This window comes from Callithrix jacchus, chromosome 14 (assembly GCF_049354715.1).
Source record: "Callithrix jacchus isolate 240 chromosome 14, calJac240_pri, whole genome shotgun sequence".
In the NCBI taxonomy this organism is placed as follows: Eukaryota; Metazoa; Chordata; class Mammalia; order Primates; family Cebidae; genus Callithrix; species Callithrix jacchus.
The window spans coordinates 52178864-52196278 of record NC_133515.1 but is presented as its reverse complement, the minus strand read 5'-3'; the positions used below and the strand labels follow the sequence as shown (position 1 = coordinate 52196278).

Here is a 17415-nt window from a genome sequence, read left to right as displayed (position 1 = left end):
CGGAGCCTCACTCTTGCCAGGCTAGAGTGCAGTGGCATGATCTCAGCTTACTGCAACCTCTGCCTCCTGGGTTCAAGCGATTCTCCTGCCTTAGTCTCCTGAGTAGCTGGGATTACAGGTGTTTGTCACCATGCCCAGCTAATTTTTGTATTTGTAGTCGAGATGGGGTTTCGCCACGTTGGCCTCACAAAGTGTTGGGATTACAGGCGTGAGTCACCATGCCTGGCTGATACCAAGGTTTTATCCTGCAAATGAAGCCTCCAGGTAGCAGACTTTAGAGAAAATAGATTGTAAATGTTTCTTTCCAGACTGAAGGTCTGCATTAATGTTAATGCTGGAGGGGTATGATGATTGCCCCGCACTTCCCTTCATGGCCTTAACTAGTCTTTCTGGTTAAATTATAGAGTACCCTGGCCAAGGAGAGAGTGCATTCATATGGTTGTGGGAGCCTTTGAATTTTCCCCCTTCTGGCCAAGATTTACCAAAGGTAACATTTTAATTTTGTTCCATAGTGTTGCTGGGGTGGCATGGCTGCCTGCCCCTGGTTTATCCTGTCCTTGAGTGGGACTCTCTATAGCCAAGATATAGCCAAGAGACTTAGAATAAACAAGACTTAGAGTCAATTAATTATTCTAAGCTAGATAGGAATAGACATGGACAGGCATACATTACCCCTTAAAATTATTATTAATTTTGTTTTTTAAGTAGAATGTCAACAAACAAAAAGCCAAAGGGTTTTTAAAAATGTTAATTTTCATTAAAATTAATGAAAAAAATTGACTTATTTTTAACTTCTGTGTTATGCATTGAGCTATGTAATCTTCGTTTTAGTTACAGACTTTAGCAATTAGCTATACAGAACATAAACATTGTTCTGAAAAAAATATATATATATCTCTGCACAACTCATAGCTGGGAGTATTATACCCAGGAGGCTTTGTCACAAGGTATCATCATCTCTGTAATTATTTTCTTCTTTTACCAGCTGTCCAGGCATCTTTGTACCCATCCTTGACTTGGAGGGTCTGACCTTGACCTAATTGTATTCCTCAAAACTTGCCCTTACAGTCCCATGTGACAGTCCCTGGGCCTAGCGGGAGGGTGCTTGTATAGTCTTAGCAGCAAGGCATTTGCAGTGAAAAAAAGATTGGGCCCAATGGGATTGTTACAGGTAGTTAGTTAGGCATGAGCTGGGCAGGAGAGGGCTCTTCCCTACTCACTAGAATGTCAGGTGATGGTTCAGCAATTATTACATTGCCTGTCTAAAAATGATAATTCGGCAGCATGAAGGAGAGGCCATTTCCTAATGGTCCATACCTGTTAACATCAAAATATTAACTGAATGCTGGCCTCACAGAGGTACAACTTCCTGGGCATGTGTGTTAAGAGACCAAAAAAAAAGAAAAGAAAAGAAAAGAAAATGGTTAAGCATGATCTTCTGGGGGTACTCTCCACCAGAAAAGGGAAGTAAGCCTCAGATGGCCATGTTTATAACTCCCTAAACACATTGCCTGTGTTCAGTTCCAAAGGATGGGAAAGCACTGGGCATGTGGGAAGCCCACCCTAAAGGAAGAAACATGGGAAAGAGGCAAGCTTATCAAAGTCCTGGGGACATGGTTAAACAGAGCACTTGACCTTTTCTGTTTAACCTTCGCATGCCTGCTTGGGTCTCTTCCAAGCACATGTTCCTTGCTTTCCTGTTCTAAGGCCTTTTCAAATAAACTTCCATTCCTGCTCTGGAACTTGCCTTGGTCTCTTTTTTGCTTTATGCCTCTCAAATTCTTTCCGAAGAGGCAAGTACTGAAGTTGCTGAGGACCTGTATAGATTTGTGGCCGGTAACTCAGAACTCTTCTACCGGTAACAGGATGCCAAATAAGAGAGATTGGCATCTCTGGTTTTGAGAACACCATAATTTTGGTTTCCTTGTAAGTAAGGAGAAATAATGTTAATATTTTGACAATAAAAAGAGTACTTGTATGTCAGAACAGAAAAGAGAACCTCCTCCATTAGGGTACCAACTAAAGATATGAAGAAAAATTATAATCTAGTACTCTCTCGAGAATTATTGTAGCCAAGAAATAATTCATAATTCAGTCTACTCTCAAACAGAAGTTAGTATCAAGTGTTATACTTTTCCTTTGAACAATTTCTTTCTCTGAATTTCCTTTTCTATTTTTTTTTTTTGAGACGGAGTTTCACTCTTGTTACCCAGGCTGAAGTGCAATGGCGCGATCTCGGCTCACCGCAACCTCCGCCTCCTGGATTCAGGCAATTCTCCTGTCTCAGCCTCCTGAGTAGCTGGGATTACAGGCACATGCCACCACGCCCAGCTAATTTTTTGTATTTTTAGTAGAGACGGGGTTTCACCATGTTGACCAGGATGGTCTCGATCTGTTGACCTCGTGATCCACCCACCTCGGCCTCCCAAAGTGCTGGGATTACAGGCTTGAGCCACCGTTCCTTTTCTGTTAAAGAGAAATTATAGTAAGATCAATTTGTGTGCAAATTACATTTTAGATTTATTATACTTTGATTATTCACATAAAGTGCAGAAAGAATTGATTGGCTACATAGGCCCCTTTCAAGTTGATTTTGCTGGAACTTTACCTAAAAATATGCAATTTTTGTCTAAGTCTTGGTAAAATAACCAGTCTCCAATAATTTTGTTCTAAAAGACTCTTACTGAACTTATGCAAATAACCATATTGTCATAAAATCACAATTTGAATTTTGGATAACTCAGAGAGAGGTAAGTTTGCTTACAAATCATACTTCACCCAAATGCTCTAAACTATAAATAATTATAAAAAAAGGTTTTTTGGACCGTTCTTTAACCAGAGCAGCAGCCTTCCAAGCAAGATGTTTGTTCACCTTGGAACTGCCATTCACAAGCCAAACAGCTCATGGGAGCAATTAGGCACTGTAAAATCTAGCAGCTCCTCACATAGTTAGAATCAGTCCTAGGGGGAAAAAAGGGTTCTTGCTTATGAGTATCTCCTTGTATTCCCAGATAGCAAGATCCTGTGCAAACCATTTTAATTTTATCATGGAACTCTTTTGAACACCTTTATTTCCATTAGCATAGGGGTAGCTTCAGCTAACATTCCATAGCAAGGCAGTAAATGCCCCTCCAATAGAAATTCTCTAGTCCAGCAGCTGTTATGGGGAAGTGCTCGCAGTTTTTTGCCATAAGTCCCAATAAGTGTTCCACAAAAGGCTACAAAGTGGAGGATTTGTCCCATCTAGCACTCCACCTTCTCCCTGATATTTTGTGGGCTCAGGAGATCTTTCTAGCTCCCATTTAGTAAGTCCAGTTAACATTTCTGAAAGAGATTTACCTGCCTTCAGTTTTGTAGTACTCGATAGGGGAAACATCCCCCAGTCAGATACAGTACCCATTTTCATAAGACATTTAGGTGAAAAGAGTTACAACTACCTTACATAAAGTCTGTTTAAACATCTCAGATTTTACAGTTCTATTAGCCTGTATGTTTTTATGTTCTGGTCCCAGGAACTTTTCTACCCCAAGACCATTTTACCTTTTTTGGTTAAAAAAAAAAAAGGGGGGGGGGGTTTGGGTTCCCAGCAGGGAGTGGAGTCAAGGGACTCAAGCCTTTTTGTCAAATTTTTTTATCTTAATTTGCCTCAGTTGCCCCAGACAATGTCAGCTTTCTCATGATAACCTTTGACTTCTGATTAAAAAAAAAATTTTTTTTACAATCTAGGGCAAATAGTGAATAACCATCTAAAAATTTCTGTCACTCTTCTGGGGTGAATTCTTTGACTCTCTTTTTCTTTTCCCTTTTTTTTGTTAATTACCCCAATTTTTTTCTTTTCTTTTTTTTTTGAGATGGAGTCTCACTCTGTTCTCCAGGCTGGAGTGTGGTGGCATGACCTTGGCTCACTACAACCTCCAACTCCTGGGTTTGAGCGATTCTTCTGCCTCAGCCTCTTGAGTAACTGGGATTACAGGCACACACCACCATACCCGACTAATTTTTGTATTTTTAGTAGTGATGGGGTTTCACCATGTTGGCTGGTCTCGAACTTCTGACCTCATGATTGCCCTCCTTAGCCTCCCAAAGTGCTGGGATTACAGGTGTGAGCCACTGTGCCCAGCTGAGCTAGCTCCTATTAGTCTGATAAGCTCTTACTTTGCTTTGATTAGAGTTCTTTCACACAGTTTAATAGTGAAATATCACTTCCATATGACACAAATAAAGATACAGATATAACAGACATGCAGACAAAAGCAGATGTGAAAGATTTTTCATTTGCCTGTTTTTAAAATTTTTCCCCTTTATGGCTGGCTGCAGTGGCTCATGCCTGTAATCCTAGCACTTTTGGGAGGTGGAGGCAGGTAGATCACTTGAGTCCAGGAGTTCGAGACCAGCCTGGGTGAAATTGTAAAACTTCCTCTCTACTAAAAGTGCAAAAGTTAGGTGGGTATAATGGTGTGTACCTGTAATCCTAGCTACTTGGGAGGCTGAGGTATGAGAATTACTTGAACCCGGGAGGAGGAGGTTGCACTGGGCCGAGATTGTGCCACTGTACTCAAGACTGGTGACAGAGTGAGACTTGGTCTTAAAAAAAAAAAAAAGATTTAGGCTGGGCACAGTGGCTCGTGCCTATAATACCAGCGCTTTGGGAGGCCAAGGCGGGCGGATCACGAGGTCAGGCGGATCACGAGGACCATCCTAGCCAACATGGTGAAACCCCATATTAGCTGGGTGTGGTGGTGTGTGCTTGTAATCCCAGCTACTTTGGAGGCTGAGGCAGGAGAATTGCTTGAACCCAGGCAGCGGAGGTTGCAGTGAGCTGAGATCGAGCCACTGCACTCCAGCCTGGTGACAGAGTGAGACGCCATCTCAAAAAAAAAAAAAAAAGATTTAGCTGTTTTCATGAAACCAACAATAATAATGTCTTATTAAAAATTATATAAGCAAAGATCATTCTTTTTGGGGCTTGGTTTATAGTTTAATAACCCTTTTGCCAAATTTTGATATCTTACAGTATTTGGCAAGGTTAAGTATGGAATCCTTTGATCAATAAATGCAAACAAAAACTTGTGCTAACAGTTCTTAAGACATTTCTAATATTACTTTACCAATAATTTCTAAGCTTGCTTATTAAAGATTTTACTTAAGTCACATGAATTTGAAAACTATTTAGGCTTATTTAATTTATGAGTACTCTTTTTTTTTTTATATGAAGTTTCGCTCTGTTGTGTAGGCCAGAGGGCAGTGGCATGATCTTGGCTCATTGCAATCTCCGCCTCCCAGTTTCAAGTGATTCTCATGCCTCAGCCTCCCAGATAGCTGGGATTACAGGCGCACGCCATCACACACGGCTAACTTTTGTATTTTTAGTACAGGCAGGGTTTTACCACATTGGCCGGGCTGGTCTTGAACTTCCAACCTCAAGTTATCTGCACGCCTTGGCCTCCCAAAGTGCTGGGATTACAGGCAGAAGCCACTGTGTCCAGCTCTTAATTTATGAGTCCTCTTTAGCTTTAAGCCAGTCTGGTACCTTGTGGCCAAAACCACAAAACAAAATATGTGTACATATACCCAAACACACATGTATACACTCATACAAAGTTCCTATAGTTTATGCTTCAGAACTTTAGCCATGAGACATTAGTACAGACTTACCACTTTGCAACAATACCAAAGTAAATGTTTGGATGCAAACAGTGGATTTTATCTCAGTAGAAAAGTAACAACAGCCTAAAGCAGGCTGAAAAGAAAGCAGAGAGATAGAGAACTTAGAAATTTTATAGTTGCAGGTTCACCTTCGGGCTCTTAATTTTTCTTGATGTAATTTACCCATCAGTTTAAAGTGTGCACAAGAACAGACCTCTAATGTGTAACCAGTATTAGAAAACCTGGCATGCCCTTCCATTATACAACCACTTGCAAGTAGAGTGGTGGTAAAGCAAACAGGGTGCCTGAGAGAGGTCATTATCCTTGTGTTTTTTCATTCCTAGATTATTTGTTTTCCACATTTTTTTCTTAAAAGGAGGAACTGAGCTGTGCCTTAAGGTTTAGTGGATTGGGTAAAAGTGTGCTGGTTCTGAGTGGGACTCCATAGTGTGTCACCACTGAGTCATTTCTGTCCTTTTATGTGTCTCAGTTTCTCTTTGTGGAGGTCCAGCACCACTGGGAGGGCTCAAAGTAAGGAATGAAGCTGGGTGCAGTGGCTCATGCCTGTAATCCCAACACTTCAGGAGGCCCAGGCAGATGGATCACTTGAGGTCAGGAGTTTGAGACCAGCCTGGCCAATATGGTGAAACCCCATCTCTACCGAAAACACAAAAATTAGAGGGGCATGGTGGCATGCACCTGTAATCCCAACTACTTGGGAGGCTGGAACAGGAGAATGGCTTGAACTCTGAAGGTGGAGCTTGCAGTGGGCCAGGGTCATGCCATTGCACTCCAGCTTGAGCATCGCAGTGAGACTCCATCCAAAAAAAAAAAAGGAATGACCAGCTCCTACATGTGCTTCATGGGCAAGACTTTTTTAAACTAATTTTGTTGGGAGTTCCCTGTAGGGCTGCTGCATGTTATAGGAGGTCAACTCCCCAGACACTTCCACTTGGCCCTGAATCACCCAGGGGCACAGTTTGGTTGGAAAGAGCAAAATGCTCTTTCTCTTTGGAGCTGAGGAAACTCAGTCTCTCATTTATCTATGAAAATGACAGTTCAGTTCCTCACACAAATGTTCACACAAGCCAATCGAGATTAATTTTGAGGAGGAAAGGCAAAGGAGAAGACTCTTTAGAATGCACCTCTGGGACAGGTGGTGGCTCATGCCTGTAATCCTAACACTTTGGGAGCCTGTGGCAGTTGGATCACTTGAGCTCAGGAGTTCAAGACCAGCCTGGCCAACATAGCTGGTACCATAAGACGACTTGGCCTTGGCATGTGTAATGGCAGATCAGAGTTACAAAGTTAGGAGTGGCTAACTTTAGAGACCCTGTCTCTACAACAAGTACAAAAATTAGCTGAGTGTGGTGGCAAACATCTGTAGTCCCAGCTACTCTGGAGGCTGAAGAGGAGGATCTCTGGAGCCTGGGAAGTTGAGGCTGCAGTGAGTAATGATGGCACCACAGGACTCCAGCTTGGGCAACAGAGCAAGACTTTGTTTTGAAAGAAAAAAAAAAAGAATGCACTTCTGCACTAGAATTAGGATCCTAGACAACAACTTCCTAGAAGCTCAGCTAAACCAGCTACGACTACTTCCTGTAAACTGTTCTCAGCCACTCCTAACTTTGTAACTCTGATCTGCCATTACACATGCCAAGGCCAAGTCTTCTTATGGTACAAGGTAATTTCTGGTACCTCCAAAAGTCAGAGGTCAGGGAGTGCAATACAGGAAGGCAGAGCTATAGACCAAAAGAATCTGCCCATTTCTCTTGAAACTCCATAAGAAAATAGGACATCCCAAAAAGGAGCAAGTGATGCCTTTGTTTTGAGTTCTTTAAGGGGTTTGAGTCATTAGAAGGCTTCTTTAGATTTTTTTTTTTGGTAGTGAAGATGGTGAAGGGGAAGGAGGAGTAGGGTGGAAGACAAGACAGGAAGCAAACACAGAAACTGCGCACATGGTTTTGTTTTTCCTTTTTGCAGCTGCAAGGAATTTTATTGCAAGGCAATTCAGAGGCCTTGTTTCCCATAATTTGGAATTCTCATTCGGATTTGGCCAAGTTAAGTAGAGTTGGAGTTGGTCAAACCCAATGGGAGAAAGACCAGAACAACAACAGTAACAGCAACAACAATAAAAACCCAGCAGTATGATTACTGAGTGCTCTTATGGTAAGGAGAAATTAAGACCAGGTGATTGTTAATTGTAACTTTTGTCAAATGAAAGCCCAACAGCTACTTACCTAGGAATGGGTCTCAGGTTGAAGACTGCTCTGTACTATCCTAGAAGCAGGAAAAAACTCAAACTCACCTTCCCTGTTGTAAGTGAGCTCAAACTCCAGAAAGGAGTTACCTGCCTTCCATCATCACGGAAGCAGGAGAACTTGCCTTTCTTGTTGGAGTAAGTAAAACTTCAGAAATAGGAGATGTACAACAAAATAAACTCTAGATCTTGACCAAGTTCTGGGAGATCAGTGGTTCTCTGGTGTGGGGCTTCCCAGGCCTCAGCCAGTTACCCTGTTGGTTTGAGCAATAAAGATAGCACAAGTTGGTACCAAGCACCAGTAGGTGATTTGTCAAAAGTCAGGGGCACTTCCACTCAGAAGCCCTTTCAGGTTGCCAGTTGTGAACCCAAAATATCTGAGACAAGGTCTCAGTCAATTTAGAAAGTTTATTTTGCCAGGATGCACCCATGACATAGCCTCAGCAGGTCCTGATGACATGTGCCCAGGGTAGTCAGGGTACAGCTTGCTTTTATACAATTTAGGGAGACATAAGACATCAGTCAATACATGTAAGATTTACATTGGTTTCGTGTGGAAGGGTGGTACAACTTGAAGTGAGGACTTTTAGGTCATAGGCACATTTAAACACATTCTCATTGGCAGTTGGTTCAAAGAGTAATTGTCAGTAGAAAGGAATGTCTGGGTTAAGATAAAGGGTTGTGGTGAGCAAGGTTTTATCCTGCAGGTGTCAGGTTTTAGAGAAAATAGATTGCAAATGTTTCTTATCAGTCTGCATTAATGTTAATGCTGGAGAGGTACGATGAGGCATGTCCTCTTCCCCCTTCCCTTCATGGCCTGAACCAGTCTTCCTGGTTAAGTTTTAGAGTACCCTGGCCAAGGTAGCAGTACATTCAGATGGTTGTGGGAGCCTTCAAATTTTATTTTCGATTTACACAGATGTAACTTAGAGAAGGTTAAGCATCACTCCTACAATGTTTCCCATGCAATTTAACATATCACATAAACCTAATTTGAAAAATTTAATCAGAGGTAAGTTCCGGAAAACCTAGTTATTTTTAATATCTCTCTTTATACTCTGGTTTCTCTTCAGATCGCATAATATCTCTCTTTTTAAAAGATGAAAAAACAAACCCTTCGAGATTTTCCAGGGACCCTCTGGAAAATTCTCAGTTTGAGATCAAGATTGTATTTAGGATTTGATTTTGAGAAGGCAAAATGTCGAAAGGTTTGAATATTTGATTAAATAGGATCCCAGGCCACTTTTCTAAAAGAAGACTTGGTTCTCTTAAATAAGGATATTATAAAGCACTGGAAATTACTCCAATAAGACACAGAATCTTTGTTTCCTAGGCAGATTACTTGAAAAGTAAATAAAAATATTTTATACAGTCTCTCATAAACAGCAGACTAGTAGTCCAAGAAATTTTGTCCCTTGAGAGAGAAAACTGAAGTCTAGTTTTACATCATTATATTATTGATATGAAAGCTTATTTTGAGAGACGATCCAAGATGGCCGATCGCTAACATCCCGGGATTGCAGCTCTCAGTGAAGGCGCGGGGAACTAGAGGACGCCACACTTTCAGACAAATTCTGGTCGCTCACGGAGCAGAAGATCCCCAGTGGAGGAAACACACGGGTCGCCAGCGCGACTCTCGTGGCCGGCGCAGCAGTTCCGCTGGCACCTAGGCGCAGCAGCTCTCGGAGCAGAGTAAACAGGTTTGGAGGACCCACACGGGTCCCCAGCACAACACCAGAGCCCGGCGCAGCAGCACTCTGCGCAGAGTAAATGGGACCGGTTCCCCTTCTGACTGAGGTTTGGAGCCCCGGGAAGGCAGAGTCGCCTACTAGGGACACAAGAAGGAAGCCCGACAGGAGAATCCTGGGAAGAAAAGCACCATCAGTTTTAATGCCGCTGCTCTGGCCCTGGGAACTAACAACCTGGACGCCCACTCGAAAGACCTAATCTGAAAGTTGGTAAATTCAAAGAAGACAGGAGGATAAATTTACAATGACGGGAAGAAACCAGTGTAAAAAAGCTGAGAATACTCAAAGTCAGAAAGCCTCTCCCGCTAAAGATGATCACAGTTCCACATCGACAATGGAACAAGGCTTGATGGAGAACGAGCGTCCCAATGACAGAATCACTCTTCAAGGAATGGATAATAAGAAACTTCTGTGAGTTAAAAGAACATGTTGTAGCCCAACGTAAAGAAACTAGGAACTTTGAAAAAAGGTTTGATGAAATCCTATTGAGAATAGACAACTTAGAGAGGAGTATGAGTGAATTAATGGAACTGAAGAATACAATACAGGAACTCCGAGAAGTATGCACAGGTTTAAATACTCGAATTGTTCAAGCAGAAGGATAACAGAGGTCAAAGTCCAACTTAATGAAAGAAAACAAGAAGACAAGATTAGAGATAAAAGGATAAAAAGGAATGAGCAAAGTCTCGAATTGTTCAAGCAGAAGAAGGGATGTCAGAGGTTAAAGTCCAACTTAATGAAATAAAACATGAAGAAAAGATTAGAGAAAAAAGGATAAAAAGGAATGAGGAAAGTCTCCAAGAAATGTGGGACTATGTGAAAAGACCAAATTTACGTTTGATAGGTGTACCTGAATGCTACGGGGAGAATGAATTCAAGCTGGAAAATACCCTTCAGGATATTATTCAGGAAAATTTTCCTAAACTAGCAAAGCAGGTCAATATTCAACCCCAGGTAATACAGAGAACACCACAAAGATATTCCTCAGGAAGAGCAACCCCAAGGCACATAATCGTTAGATTCACCAGGGTTGAAACAAAGGAGAAAATACTAAGGGCAGCCAGAGAGAAAGGTCAGGTTACCCACAAAGGCAAGCCTATCAGACTTACAGCAGATCTCTCGGCAGAAACTCTACAAGCCAGAAGAGAGTGGGGGCCAATATTCAACATCCTCAAAGAACAGAACCTTCAGCCCAGAATTTCATATCCAGCCAAACTAAGCTTCACAACTGAAGGAAAAATCAAATCTTTTATGAACAAGCAAGTACTCAGAGATTTTATTACCAGCAGGCCTGCTTTACAAGAGCTTCTGGAAGAAGCATTACACACAGAAAGAAACAACCAGTATTAGCCTTACTAAAAATATACCAAAAAGTAAAGAGCACCAACATAAAGAAGAATTTACACCAACGAATGGATCAAACAGCCAGTTAACATCAAATGGCAGTAACCCTAAATTTAAATCGACTAAATCCCCCAATCAAAAGACACAGCCAAAACCCAACGGCATGTTACATCCAGACCTGTTTCACATGCAAGGATACGCAAAGACTCAAAGGGATGGAGAAAGATTTACCAACCAAATGGAGAGCAAAAATAAATAAATAAATAAATAAAAAGCAGGAGTTGCAAATCTCATATCGGATAAAATAGATTTTAAAGCAACAAAGATACAGTGGTAAAAGGATCAATGCAACAACAAGAGCTAACGATCCTAACACCCAGATACATAAAGACTTAGACTCAATGAGACAGAAAATTAATAAGGATATCAAGGACTCGAACTCAGATCTGGAACAAGTAAACTTAATAAATATTTATAGAGCTCCCCACTTCAAATACACAAAATATGCATTCTTGTTAATACCACATCACACCTACTCATAAGTTTAAATGAAACATTGATTGGCCATTATTAATACCCAATTTTTTTTCAGAATAAAGCAATATTTCCGTTTACTCTCCCTCTTTCTCTTCCTCTTTCTTCCTCTCCTTTACTTATTTTTTTTTTCTTTCCTTCTGTCAAAAAAAGAAATCAACTTGTAAACCTCTAGATCCAGGTCGGCAATGTCTCTCTCATTGCTTGATTTCCTTCCTTCCCTTCCCTCCCTCCCTCCCCCCCTTCTTCCCTTCCTTCCTTCCTTCATCCCTTCCTTCCTCCCTACCGTCCTCCTTCCCTTCCTTCCTGCCTTCCTCCCAATAAAAAAAAGAAAAAAAAAAGAAAAAAAGAAAGCTTATTTTAAAACTTCATAAATAAACTCATCCTCAGTCTTAGCCAGCTTGACCATATAAAATAGATATTTTTCTCTTTTTTTTCTTCACATTTTCTTTACAACTTCATATATTCCTTCAAGTTTTTGTCCTTTCCTCTTTCTTATTCTGGAACAGCCTTTCAACCACCTCTTAATCAACTACAAAAACATATTTTGCATTCCTTGAATACTTTTCATGCAGAGTCGTTTCCCTTCACACTTACTGCTTATAGTAGTTTTGTTAATATATATAAATTATTTTTAACAATAATCTTTATTTTACAGGGAAATCTAGGAAGTAGACAGTTGTGAATTGCCTGTCACATACCAGCATTTTTTTTAGCAGATTAGTAAATTTTATGAATACAGCATCTCACATGTTCTAGAAACATAAGCTTCTTGATAATAAAACTTCTTAATGTGGTAAAAAGTAGATATTTACTAAGAGACCCAAATATCTTTTAGTTTCTCTGTAAAAATAAGTAGCAAAAAGCATATATAATTTAAACTTACGTTTAGTAATTGTTACTTATGTTTAGTAATTATTTTACTTAGATATTCAATGAATACCTGTCACTTAGTATAACCTAAGGTTTCAAATTATCAAAGTGATTTTGAAAATGACTTTTTTTAACATCCTTTGAGCAAATAATTTTTTCTTTTAAAAAAATTTGTACCTTTTTTCTTTTTTTGAGACAGAGTCTTACTCTGTCGCCAGGCTGGAGTTCAGTGGCGCAATCTCCGCCTCCTGGGTTCAAGCGATTCTTCCTCCTCAGCTTCCCGAGTAGCTGGGACCACAGGCACGTGCCACCATGCCCGGCTATTTTTTGTAGTTTTAGTAGAGACGGGGTTTCCCCATATTGGCCAGGATGGTCTCGATCTCTTGACCTCATGATCCGCCCGCCTCGGCCTCCCAAAGTGCTGGGATTACAGGCGTGAGTACCTTTTTTTTTTTGAGACGGGGTGCTGTGTGTTGTCCAGGCTGTTCTCAGAATTCCTCGGCTCAGGCAAACCTGCTGCCTCAGCCTTCTGAGGTAGCTGGGATTATAGGCATGCACCAGGGCTCATCTTTTTTTTCTTTCTTTCTTTTTGAGACGGAGTCTCATTCTGTTGCCAGGCTGTACTGCAGTGGCTCATCTTGGCTCACTTCAACTTCCATCTCCAGAGTCAAGCAATTCTCCTGCCTCCACCTTCCTAGTAGCTGAGAATACAGGTGTGTGCCACCACGCCAAGCTAATTTTTGTACTTTTAGTAGAGATAGGGTTTCACCATGTTGGTCAGGTTGGTCTCAATTTTCTTGACTTTGTGATCCGCCCACTTCAGCCTCGCAAAGTGCTCAAATCCTCTCAAATATCACATATTTATTACAGGTGTGAGGCACTGCGCCAGGCTCAGGGCCCGTCTTTTACTAAGACTTACGAAACACAATTATTGTTGAAATATTTTTGTCAGAACAGAGACTCAATATGATTAAAATCACATCTGTAAATTTATTATCTTAAACATCTAATATAAGCTTATTTTATGAGTAAGCCCAATATATATATAAATAAATATAAATACAAATAAAATATAAAGTATACAAGTATACATATAAAAATAAAATGTATGTCTGCATTATATTTAATGCAGAAAACTCTGAAGACATTGAAGACATATCTGTTTAAATAAATCAACAATATTGTTTTTGCTGTTTTTTTGTCACCCAGGCTGGATTGCAGTGGTGCAATCACCGCTTACTGCAGCTTTGACCTTTTAGGCACAAGCAGTCCTCCCAACTTTGCCTCCCAAGTAGCTGGGACTACAAGTGTGCGCATAACGGCTGGCTAATAAATCATATATATATATATATATATATATTTTTTTTTTTTTTTTTTTTTTTTGAGACGGAGTCTTGCTCTGCAGCCCAGGCTGGAGGGCAGTGATGTGATCTTGGCTCACTGCAACCTCCGCCTCCTGGGTCCTGGTTCAAGCAGTTTGCCTACCTCAGCCTCCCAAGTAGTTGGGATTACAGGTATGAGCCACCATGCCCAGCTAATTTTTGTAATTTTTAGTAGAGACGGCGTTTCATCATGTTGGCCAGTCTGGTCTTGAACTCCCAACCTCGTGATCCACCTGCCTTGGCTTCCCAAAGTGCTGGGATTACAGATGTGAGCCACTGTGCCCGGCCCAATCAACAATATTAAACTAGATTTTTTTTTACTTTTTCCTATATCCTTCAGGCATTAGCTCTAAAAACACATGAATTTGAAAAATATTTGGGTTAGTTTCCTATATTTTTTAGAGTTTGGGGAATACTTAATTTATATAAACACTTATTTTTCTCTAAGCCGATTATTTTAGAATGGAACTCTTTTAATAATTGGGTAATACCATCTGGAGATAGGAAAATATCACATATATGTAATATATATACACATATACAGACAGAAGTAGAGATTATTATGACTTTCACTCTAAAAATTTATCTTGAGCCAGGCATAAATACAGTGATACAGAATTCACTAGATTATAAATGTAAGAATTCGTTCTTGTCTTTGCTTCTTTTTTTTTTTCATCTAAATTATGTTTCCAGTAAATAGAACAAATTGTTCAATATGAGGGCTGAAGCTTTTTACCAATAATTTTGGAGGAGACTTTTAAGACTTTGTTTTGTCTTGTTGTATTTATGGAGGATGTAGACTAAATTCTGTTCCCATTTATCCTTTTTAGCCCCAAGTAGTTGCTTTCAAGGTCCTTGAGTCCCCTTCAAGATCTCCCAAAGGAAGGAGAGGGATACCTAAAATTCCAGTGACTATAGGGACTTGAGGAGGTAGAGTGGGAAGGGATGGGTCTCAGAGGAGCCAGCTTGGGAGACGTTCAAGTTTTCTCAAAGAAGCCATTAAAGTGCTAGACACAGTGTCTTTGCACCTATAATCCCAGTTACTGAGGAGGTAGAGGCAGGAGGATCACTTGAGTCCAAACCCAGAAGTTCAAAACCAACCTGGCCAGCGTAGTGAGACCTGTCTCTTAAAGCAAAATTTTAAAAAGGAGCCATTGAAGTTCTAAATTATGCTCTGTAAAGTTATGCCAAAAAGAAAGGAAGGGAAAGAGCTAATGCTGCAGTGGCAGAGCATATTAGTCAGCAGGGTTTTGATGAGGAGGGGTTTCAGTTGACTGAGAAGTTCCCATGAGAAGAGCAGGATCAAGTATAGAGAACAGAGAAGCCTTGAAACAAAGAGCCAGGGAGCTTCTAGCCCAAGAGGAGTACAGAAAGGCCTCAAAACCAAAGCTGGGAAGAAGAGCTCTAGCTCAACAAGTTCCTTCCAAACGAAGAAGCCTTAGATTCTAACCCAGCTTCAGAGAGCACAGTCATTGAAAATGTGACTGAAATTATATCTTTTTATGGCTTGTTGATAGATTCAGTAAGTGTTCCCAAAAAATATGCAGAAGATGGAGCCTCTGATCCAAAGTCACTCTCAAAGATATCCAAAGCGAGAAGCAAAAATCTTTTTTGCCTCAGGCAATAAGAATAGTGTTTGTCAATCCCAGATCAAGCCAGATTCAGGTAAAAGAAAGAGTGGTGTTTGTGAACACTTGTGTTTGTGAGATACTCCAATAAAAGTGAGATACTTTTGACACTGGGTAGATGATGCTGAAATGGGATTTCTCAGTACTAGCAAGGCAGCAAGGAAAGAGATGACACAGACCCTGTGAACTAAGATCTTTTGTTTAGACATACTCACTTGAGAGCTGGCATGGTCCAGTATCGCAGGCCCCCAGGCTGCTAGCTGCCTGCCTGTAGACATAGACCCACTGGCAGGTAGAAAATGAATAAGAGTCATTCTGTAATTGGATCCAAGCCAAGGTCTCAGGACACAAAATGAAACAAAACAAGACACTATGGCTGTCCCTGAGAAAGAAAGGATCTGTTATAAGAGTACTTGAACCAAGAGTCACAATACACAAAGAACTAGTTCCTAAAGTGTTTTCTCCTATAAATCTAAATTTTGGAAAAGGAAAGCAGAGGCTCTTAACATCCTTGCTCAGCTGGACTGCAAGATCTAGGGTCTGACAGGTAAAACGTTTATTTTCACTTGCTGGGTCATAAGTCCTGGGATCTCAGTTGCAGTTTCGAGAACAAGCAGGGAATCCTAACCATCCCAACCTCATTGACAAATCTGTTGGGAGGAAAACTTTCCCTCCTCCAAATTGGGTTTAGTTGTTGGGGACCTACACATTATCTGATACTAGGCAGGTTAATAGGAGAAAAGACAGGGTTTATTTATGTGTGTCTTGGGAATGCTCGGTGAAGAGTCATTCATTCGATAGCCAGACATAAAAGGTTTATACAGTATCCCCTTATCCATAGGGGATGTGTTCCAAGACCCCTGTGGATGACTAAAACCGTTGATAGTACTGAACCCTGGCCAAGGAATGCCAAGGTCACTTTTTCACTTAAAGGAAGCACTTTATGACTTCTCTTTGGCATATCCAAGTTGCCAGCATCACTGGGCTTTGGGACCATTATTAAGTAAAACAAAGGTTACTTCAACACAGGTACTATGACACTGAAATAATTGATCTGATAATTGAGAAGGCTACTAAGTGACTTTGGGTAGCATAAACAGCGTGCCTACCCAGACCAAAGGTATGATTCATATCCAGGTCAGGAAGGAGTGGGAGGGCACAAGACTTCACACTGCTCAGATTGGCACTCATTTAAAAACTTGTGAATTCTTTCTGGAATTTTCCAATTAATATTTTGATGTTTTCAGTTCTTCATTGATCATGGGAAGCTGAGATCAGGGAAAGCAAAACTGCAGATAAATTTGCCAACTTCAAATGGAGGAGAGGGATTTAGGGCTTCAACTGGAAGGTGTAGATGGTTCTATTGGCCTTTTTGCTGCCAGTGGCAATGGGCAGACTGTCTCTGTGGCAGCCGAATTCACCAGAAACGCCTGTGGAGAGAGGGTTAATGACAGCTGGGTGTTCCAGAGGGAAGTTGGATTAGGGAAGTTCAGGTAATGTTTCTTTCTGTAGGCGCACAATGGCTCACACCTGTAATCTCAGCACTATGGGAATTGGAGGCAGGTGGACACTTGAGGCCAGGAGTTCGAGACCAGCCTGGCCAACATGGTGAAACGCTGTCTCGACTAAAAATACAAAAATTAGACAGGTGTGGTGGTGCATGCCTGTAGTCCCAGCTGCTTGGGAGGCCGAGGTACAAGAATCACTTGAACCTGGGAGGTAGAGATTGTAGTGAGCCAATAATACGCCACTGCACTCCAGTCTGGGTGACACAACCAGACTCTGTTAAAGAAAAAATTCTTTCTGCATCTTCAGTTCAAATTGCTTTTATTTAAAAATAATCTTTATACCAACTCTGTGAGACCAAGTAGGTCCTCTCAATATTGAAATTTCTAAAATATATTAAACCTCTTAACTGGGACCTTCATTATTTTAACGGTTTTGTTGCTGTATAATGGTCATATTGTAAATTGCACATATTTAAAGCATACAGTTTGATA

At 40.8% G+C, this 17415-nt stretch overlaps 1 protein-coding gene across 12 annotated transcripts in view; it reads left to right on the top strand.

The window, feature by feature from the left end:
- Window positions 1–17415, top strand: part of COMMD1 (copper metabolism domain containing 1) — a 300356-nt gene that overhangs the window by 42375 nt on the left and 240566 nt on the right. The window contains exon 1 of one of the 12 annotated variants that reach the window (XM_078349243.1): window positions 418–487. The exons of the other annotated variants lie outside the window; for them this stretch is intronic. The gene's annotated coding sequence lies outside the window, so the exon portion shown is untranslated. Of the gene's footprint in view, window positions 1–417; window positions 488–17415 lie in introns of those variants that run through there. 12 annotated transcript variants of the gene reach the window in all.